Genomic DNA, 7,413 nt, shown 5'->3' on the forward strand with positions numbered 1-7,413 from the left:
ATTTTTTAATTTTTTTAGTTTGAAAAATCATTGAGAGAATATATTTTATTTTTAAACAAAATAAATTTTATAAATAATCTTTTTTAAATGTAAGTATTTTTTCATAAATGTAAGTAATTTTTTGATATATTTGTTTATTTTATAAATCTAAGTACTCTTTTGGTTCAAAAAATGTTTAGGGACTTAATCGTTCAAAATATGAAAGTGCATTGACTTTTTTCTAAATTTTTTTTCCCATTATTTTACCACATTAACCGGTTGCATAGGTCATAAGGATGTATCTAACAAGTTTTAGAAAGTTCAATGAGTATTTAACATGTTTTGAAATGTCCAATGACTTATTTGTTTTAAAAAATTGTTCAATTACTTAATTATTCCAAACAGCAAAGTCCATTAGGTTTTTTTTATACTTTTCCCACATTAATAACAACAAAATAAAAAAGTCTAGCATTTGGTCTACTCGTCAATTACTAGGGAGTTGTTTCTTAAAATGTGTGGTGTTAGTTTTGATTATGACTGAATGTAATAAAATAAAATAGTGAGGGTGTGATATGATGGTGAGGTCAAGTCTCAAATCTTGAGAGTTGCATAAAGGTCATCGTATTTTTTAAGGCGTGACTTATGTCGATAAATTTGTATATTATATAAACATGTAACACCCGTGGTTTTATGAGCATTATTTCGAATGATAAAGCCATATTCTCCTTACTAAAATGTTGATTTACGAGTTGGCATTAGTGTCAAATCATCTTGGTTGATTCCAATATCAAATCGAGCAGGGCTATAAAAAGGGTACCCGCGACCTTTTGTGTGACTTGAGCCGCATGATAAGCTGTGTAACTCACTGGATCATGTGACCAGGTACACGGGCAACTAGACAGGCGACCTAAGTTGCGGGCTAAGTCGTCGCACCTGTTTGGTTCGATTTAAAAAGCCATTTTTGGCTGGGTTTGGCCATTCTCCTCCTCTCTTCCACTTTTTACTCTAATGGGGCAATTTTGGCACCATTGGGACCGAGTTTTAGTAGCTTTTTGGAGCAAATGAAAGAAATAACTTAGAAATGGAAGAATCTTAGTTGTTGGTCTCAAGTTTAGGTTGAGGTAAACATTTTTGGGTATTTTGAATTTTAGATTGGATTTGTTGTAGATCTGATCATGTGGTTGCATTTGGTGTCCTTCTAGACCTGGGTCGTTGATTTGAGAAATTTTCTAAAGGTTCTTGCTTGTGGATCTCAAGTTTTCACCAATGGAAACTAGAATTTGGTTTGTAATCTAGGTTTACTCTAACATAGCAAGGTGAATTCAAGTTGTTTTATGAAAACTTTGTACGTGCCAAAGTTATCCATTTTGAAGTCTTAAAGATGTTTTTATCGATATCTGTCAAATTTGTTGATTATTTGATGAGATTTGCATCTTTGATATATTTGGTATAAATCTTGTGTCACATTTGAGACTTTTAGTCATTTTGATAAATAAACTCTAAAATGTGGAGATTTCAATGATTTATTTCTCTGTGAGAAAATTATTTGACAATAATACACTTTTGGTATTTGATTTTATAAATCATTCGAAAAATACATATGATTGAGTTTGGTTGGATTTTGTAGTGTTTTGGGTCATGAGACTTGATAAACTATTTGAATGCATTATGGGGGTTATGACGACTCGTTTTGGTTAGTCAAACGTATTGAAGAGCTTATTGGTTTGTATTTGAACAAATTCTCGCTTTGGGATTTTGTCCCATTTTTTAGTTAATAATGATGTTATTCAAACCACTTGGTGTATAAGTTGCATACACGTTGGGTATTCGCATTTTATTGATTTATATGGACTTTTATTGATTATTTGAATGAATCGTTGAGTATTTGGCGTGGTTTTGACTCAGATGAGTTTTGGGAACATTTATTCAGTTTAACTTGCTGAATGTTGAGCTTTCATATGTGATATGCAATTATGTTTTATTTATTTGAAAATTACATGTTTTGAATGCATTGGTCATTTAATAGGAGTAATGTAATTTAGAATTAATGCAATGGATCCATGGACATAGATATCCGTCTTTGATTGTTTTAAAGTGGGATCTTTACCCCTATAATGTAGCTAGATATATTTGGATCTGGAAAGGACTCAAGGTATACACCATGAGTGGTTGAACTTCATGTGATCCAAGTGGAGGACTCAAGGTACAGACCATGGGTGGTTGAACTTGATGATCGTGTGAGCCATAATGGGGGACTCAAGATATAGACCGTGAGTGGTTGAACTTGATTACAGTGAGACCATTGATGCTATAATTTATAGTAGGCGAGTATATCTAGGATCATCGAAGGTCCCTATGCAAGGTATAGACCAGGAATGGTTGAACTTGATGACCATTAATCCGTAGTTGGCTCATTAACTTTGGTATGTGGCTTGCTTTTGTGTTCATCGCATTCAATGGATGCGAGTCTCCACCATCACCAAAAGGTGTTACTTTTGGATAACGTATTATCCATGTTTTCAGTGTTGTTTTGGATATGGAGTGCATTCATAAGTTAAATTTTTTGATACCTTGAACTTATTCATGTTTTGGGTGTTCTGGATATTAGAGGTTTATCCACATTTTCAGTATTGAAACATTTAACCTTATTCACGTTTGGGTGAATATTGGGCTTTGATTTCATGATAAATGGGTGTTTTGACAAATAGGTTTTCATCACGAAAATGGTGGGTTTTGGAAAGGATATTTCTTTTATATACTAAATATATTTCATTTTGTAAATTGTAATTTAAATAACATTCTTTCATTTTTACGTTTTATGGTTATATTGAAAATTGTTTGAACTCACTAGGCTTTGAGCCTAACCGTTTTTATTTGTTGGCAATGTGCATCAGGTTCTCATTGGGGAATGGTATTAGCGACACTGTGTTTAGTTGAGTGCTAGTTAAAGGCACGAGAAGAATTGGCTGATTAGGGACGTATTCCATACGTTGGAGATGACGATAATTATTGGGTTTTAGTAACATCTATCCCTTACCTAGATTTCGTTTAAAGTCTGAATTATTGTTGACATATGTTTAATTCTAGGTATCTGTTACATGTAATCAAATGTTGATTTTAGAAAGGGATTTATTTAACCACAAGGGTGGTGGCTGATTGGTTTGAGTTTGACTCCAAATGTCAAAAGTAGCAGGAGGTCTCAGGTTCAAATCAAGGTAGGAATAAAAATCCCCTTGTGGCCACGGAGGTTCAAATGCGGTGACTTCAGGCTATCTGCAAAGCAGGTGGTTGCTTTGGGATTAGTCAGCTTGTATAGCAGGTTGGATATCCAGGTTAATAAAAAAAGGGATTTATTTTTTATTTGATGTTTTATCAAAAATAAATAAATTTAATTAATCGTTCTTTCCAGATTTGAGGGTATTACGATACAAATATACATATAGTATATATATATATATATATATATATATATACACACACACACACATATGTTTCCTTCTTTTACTCAATAAATTAGTGATATTAAATAATTTAAATTAAGTTACATACTAAAAACTCAATAGTAAAATAGTAAACAAATAAAAAAAAGTCTTACAAAAACTATGCATCAGGTCATGGCCTGCCATGGACTTAACATGTCGTCAGATATAAGTCTTGAGTCGTGGCACACCACATTATCATGGGTAGCTTTTTAGAGCACTGGTCAAAATGTGACAAGTTTGTTTTAATTTATATTTAATGTAACGATTTTTTTTCAATTGGTGTAATAACCGTTTAATTTTTCTATTTCGTATCTATTTTAACTAATAAATGAGATTTCAGCTTACGTGGTCTTAGTTGAGTTTGATTTGACATGTTTCAATGTACTCAATAATTACAATATAATTTGAAATTTTGTCTGCAGTAGTTACAAGATCTACCATCATAGATCAAAATAAGTAAAAAAGAACTAAATGTTTGTTACGGTATTTAAGACAAAAAAAAACCATTATTACACTAAGAGGTTGTTTTTCTAAACATATATCCGTTAAGTGCTTACGGGTAAAATTTAATATTATTATTTATTTACCGGGTAAGATTTTAGTACACTAAAACGGCTCGTATACAACAATTTACGTAAGATTTTAGTTCACTAAAACGATATCGTATACAACAATTTATCCAATAAGCTCTTACCATGGTAAGAGTTGTCGCACCCACTTACCGAGTAAGATTCTTGGTCTTTGTTTCACTCTTACTGGGTAAGTTTGTTGGTCCTTACCATATTCATCTGATAAGGTAATGTGACTTGATAAACGTTTACCCAGATAAACGTTTGGTAAACGATTCATAAATTAAAATTTATAAAAAATCTATAATTTGTTCGAATTTTGATTTTGTATAAATCTTAAATATTTAAGAAATTTTGAAAAAAGTTATTACAAAAAATATGTTAAACTCTTCTTTAAAATATAAAAAAATAAAAAATAGAAATGAAAAATCTTTAGATTTAAATAAGAAAATAAAATAATAATATATCTTTTGAAAATACTCTTATAAATAAAAACTACGGATCACTTAAAAAAATAATTTTTTTTTTAATATTTGGCAACATTTTCTGATTTTCAAATTAATTTACAACGATTCTCTTTGACTTTGTAGTTGACTCTTACGCGGAGTATACACGCAAAACAAACACCATGATCCTTCCCTTAATCATAAATAGTACCCAATATTTCGATTACTATAAAACTTTAAATATTTATTTATCTACATTATTACAAATATTGGTGGATCCAGGTAATTAATGAGGTGAGGACATGTTGAATGGGACTTGCAGAGGGAAGCATATGGTCATATGAGACTGGTAAAAACCATATAAGACGAAGATTAAATAGAAAATTTAAGTTAGTCAACAAAAGTTTTTTGTTTTTGACTGGATGCCTTTCCCCAGTGCTTAGAGGCTAGATCCACCTCTGGTTACAAAACTGAAATACCCACACTGAAATACCAAAGGTGAGGAGGGTGTATGAGTTTATTTGTTCTATTTGTCATATATAAATATTATATACTTCAAAAAAAAAATACTTTCATTAACAATTACTTCGAGAATATCTTTGTTTGTCCAAATGCCTAATGTTTTGGAATTTATAAAGGTGTTTATAGATATTATAAGCTTATTTGTTAAGTCAGTTGTTGATTGATAAATATTAATTTGTTTTAGTTATTAGCTAATAAGTTAGTTAGTACTTTACTTTTTTTTTAAGCTAGTTATTAGTTGAAAAACTAACTGTTAAATATAAGATTTAACATTAGTTATTACCAAGTACGTGGTATATTGAATGGACAATTCAATATTCTAGTCCATTGAATAGTCAAACTCCTAATCGAAAAAGTTGTAACCTGTTGTTAATTGATGGTGTCATTTCAGATCAATATTTTTATAATGATATTTATCTTGACACTGATGTTTAGACAATTAGATAGAAACTCTGGTGATTGTAATAAATTTGAGTGGTTAAGTAGCATTGTATCAACCACTAGTATTTATCTTTTTTGAAACATGTTCAAATCATGGAATCCGAACTGCACCAACCGAAAGAAACGTGTAATTGGTTGGGTTAGGTTATAAATCAAAAATGGGTTGAATGGGTTATGATTTTCCAAGCTGAAGTAGTTGTATAGGGTTGTTCAGATGGTCACAAACCATTTAACTCAACTCATGTGCACCCCTGATGTAAATTAGTATAAAATAACATGTTTAAAATCTTATTGGAAAAAAATATAAGCTGTTAATATAACAAATAGAAAAACCCTAGAGGTTGTTGAAAAACTATATGAAGTTTTTTCTTAAAAAAAGCTAATTAGTTTATGGCTAATCAAACGAAACTTTTTAAATAAATTTATAAACAGGTTAGTTTATGGGTGTTAAAAATAACTCATGGAGAACACTATTTACACCTCCTTTTATGTCAAAATCAGATCAAATTATGTATTTGAGAATGTAAAAAATAAGTTTTAACGTTGATGTGTGCGTGAGGAAAAAATTAGTAGTTATAGGTGCATTTAGCAATACAGAGGGATGCAATTAGCCTACCCTAATCGTGAGTCCATGTATGATAAATGGATGGTGTAAGATCACACATTGGTTGGGAAGTGAAACATAGGTTACTGTATAAAGGACTTGATATCTCCTTTATCAGACATGTTTTTACGATCTTGAGTCTATATATGTAGACAAAACGAACAATATCTATTACGGTTAGCCTAAGATGTTATAGATAGTATCAGAGAAAAGAACTGGAATGGCTTGTCAGCGAGGACATTGAACTCCCAACGAGGATAGATTGTAAGATCCCACGTCGGTTGGAGAAAAGAACAAATGTTGTCTTACAAGAAATTAGACACCTCATCTATCTCTGGTATGGTTAGCCTAAGATGTTACTGATAGTACGAGAGATAGGAATTGAAATGGCGTGTCAACGAGGATGTTGGGCTCCCAATGTGGATGAATTGTAAGATTCCAATCGGTTGAACACCTTATTATTTATTACTATAAATTTAGGTCCTATAAAATAATCTATCAAAATATTCAGGCTTTTTTTATAAAAACGTTCTTGCGTGGAATTAAAACATTATTATTATTTGTGTAATTTGTTTCAAATAATGCATAAAATCCGAAACGATTCGTTTCTATGAAATTGTGATGAAGTTGTCACGTCTATGAATTAATTTTAAAAAAATAACATTTTTATTTTAAATTGTGCACAAGGATAATATTTTATTTTATTTTATTTTAATTTGCTTCGCTTTTTAATCCCTCTCTGATTATTATTATTTAAAAATAGTTACATACTTACATGTACGAACATAAATTGAAAAAGGACAAGGTCAAGTGGTCCAAGGTGTGAGAAATCCAAATTTTGTCTTCTTTTGACTTCAGACTCAATTACGTTTCTAAATTTTCTTCCTCACCTATTTAAAAAATATTTATAAAATAAACCATAAAATGGTGTCCGGTTGGTTTGAGCTTGACTACAAAGGTCAAAAGTATCTTGAGCTCTCAGGTTCAAATTCAAGGAGGAATAAATACGGTGATTTCGGGTTATCTGCAAAGCAGGTAATCGTTCTGAAATTAATTAGTACGCATAACGGTTGGATATATATATATATATATATATATATATATATGTTAAATCAATTAACACTGTACCTTGCATTCCTCATGATGGAAATTGATTATGGGACACAAGGGAGGGGTGTTAAATTAATATTAATCGTATTAATTAAATTGATATCAATTATTGTATCAGTTATATAATATATTTATTAAACTTTTATGTACTAAATGATAAAATTGTTATTTTGATTAATTTGTTTGAAAAATATAATATTAGTAAGTTTTATTACTTCTAATTAAAAACCTTTAAACATCACATGTGTCACGTGAAAACT

Source organism: Cynara cardunculus, assembly GCF_001531365.2.
Source record: "Cynara cardunculus var. scolymus isolate 2C chromosome LG 1, CcrdV1, whole genome shotgun sequence".
In the NCBI taxonomy this organism is placed as follows: Eukaryota; Viridiplantae; Streptophyta; class Magnoliopsida; order Asterales; family Asteraceae; genus Cynara; species Cynara cardunculus.